The sequence below is a fragment of the Acanthisitta chloris genome, unplaced genomic scaffold (assembly GCF_000695815.1).
Source record: "Acanthisitta chloris isolate BGI_N310 unplaced genomic scaffold, ASM69581v1 scaffold794, whole genome shotgun sequence".
Classification (NCBI taxonomy): Eukaryota; Metazoa; Chordata; class Aves; order Passeriformes; family Acanthisittidae; genus Acanthisitta; species Acanthisitta chloris.
In genome coordinates, this window is record NW_008669637.1 from 52,454 (window position 1) to 54,659 (window position 2,206).

Genomic DNA, 2,206 nt, shown 5'->3' on the forward strand with positions numbered 1-2,206 from the left:
CTTACGAAGTATTTTTACAATTAATTGCCCAAATACTCCTGGGAAATGGGAAATCAGATCCTTATTTATTGGAAAGAGTTAAATCATGACTATTAGGAGGCTTAAGTAAGAGCACAGAGTAAATCACTGTCAAAAGACAGAAAAGGCAACCCACCAGCACATTTGCTGGTCTGATATTTTGCTGCCCCAGTGGTGTCATTTAGTCCAGCAGTTAACAGCCAGGGAGAGGCCACTTGCTTGAGAGCAAACCCAGGACCTCTGTCAGTGCTGCTCTGCCACACTCACTATCATTGACCAGACACTTCTTCCCCCTTGGCCCCCAAAATCTGACAGCTGTTGGCTCTGTTGCTGTTGGGAGACAGACCTCAATAGCTGGATGAAGGTGGTGGTAGTGGGAGCCCCAGGAGTCATGGGATACTAACCCTAATCTTGCTAAATCCAAGGAAGCCTGAGGCTGTGGTGTCAAAACACGCAGCTTGCCAGGCAGTTGAAGGGCATTTACATTCAGCTTTTATATGCTACCACTTGATCTTTGCAATAAGTACTTTTTATTCAGTGTTTTCTAAGCTTATTCACTGTAAAAGAGGAAGATGTCTTTGACAGTGTTGCAAGTATGTTGAGAAGTGTCAAAGTTTTTCCTGCTTTCAAGTAATTGTAGTGGATTGACCCTGGCTGCATACCGAGCACCCACCAAAACTGCTCTATCACTCCCCTCTGCAAAATGGACAGGGGAGGGAAAATATAATGAAAGGTTCACAGGTTGAGATAAGGACCAGGAGAGATCACTCAGTGAATACTGTCATGGGGAAACAGACTCAACTTGTGGAAATTAAGTGATTTTATTACTAATAAGATCAGAGCAGCATAACAGGAAAATAAAGCTGACCTTAAAAAACACATTCCCCCACACCTACCTCCTTCCCAACTCTACCTCCTCCCCCACAGTGGTGCAAGGAGATGGGGAGTGGGGGCTACAGTCATCATCAAGCAACATCACATGTTGTTTCTGCCACTGCTCTCAGGGAGAGAGGTCCTTCCTCTGCCTCAGCATGGGGGCCCTCCCATGGGAGACAGCTCTTTATGGACTTCTCCAACATGAGTCCTTTTCAAAAGTCCTACCGGGAACTTTGCTCCAGCATGGATCTCCTCTCTGCATGAGTCCACAGGTCCCTGCTAGGAGCCTGCTCCAGCAAAGGCTCCCCACAGCTTCACAGCCTCCTTCAGGAACCCACCTGCTCCAGTGTAGGTCTCCTTCACAGGCTACAGGTGGATCTCTGCACCCCGTTACCCTCCATGGGCTGCAGGGGCACAGCTGCTTCACCACAGTCTTCCCCACAGGCCACAGGGGATCCTCAGCTCTGGCACCTGGAGTACCTCCTTCCCCTCTCCTCTGCCAGATTTGGGGAAGCTTCTTGCATCTTCTCACAGAAGCCACCCCTGTAGAGCCCCCTCGCCCTCCCCCCCCAGCCAAAACCTGGCCACACAAAACCACTGCAGTAGCGAAGATCAAAACTTCAGAAGTTTAAAACATTCATTTAAACCTTGTAAATAGTTTGAAACATCATTACTACATCTTTTCTTTTGTTTCCCCACCTAAGCTTGCAGCCTTTTATTTCCTGTTATTCAAAACCAGAGCTTCCGTATAAATGTCATGAGGTGTAATGTTCAGATTTGGTTTAACAAGAGAAAATTGTGAGCAAATCAAACTAACACTTTTCGTTATTCCAGGTACAGGAGCCTGACATGCTTCACCACCACCTCCACAAGCACAGACTGAGGCAATTGAAAGCAGACAAAGCATTAGAGAAACATGTGCTTGAGCCTCAAAGTTTCTAGAGCTGAAGGGCTCTGGTTATAGAATTTTAGTTTGTTTGGTTTTGGTTTTTCTCAGCATTCCCCTCCAGAATGCTCCTGAGTCCTTGCAAGCTTGGATATCTTGGGCCACTAATAAGCTTCTAAATTGCTTATCTAGTCACAAGGTTACACCAGCAGTATTAGTGTGTAAGAAGGGTGGCAATTGTTCATTTCAACCTCAAACTGGAAAGAAAAGAAACAGAATCTGGCATTATGGGTATAAATTGAAAGAGAGGAAATTTAAATTAGATATTAGGAAGAAGTTTTTAATAGGGGTGTTAAGACACTGGAACAGGTTGCCCAGGGAGGTTGTGGAAGCCCCAACTATGGCAGTGTCCAAGGCCAGGTTGGA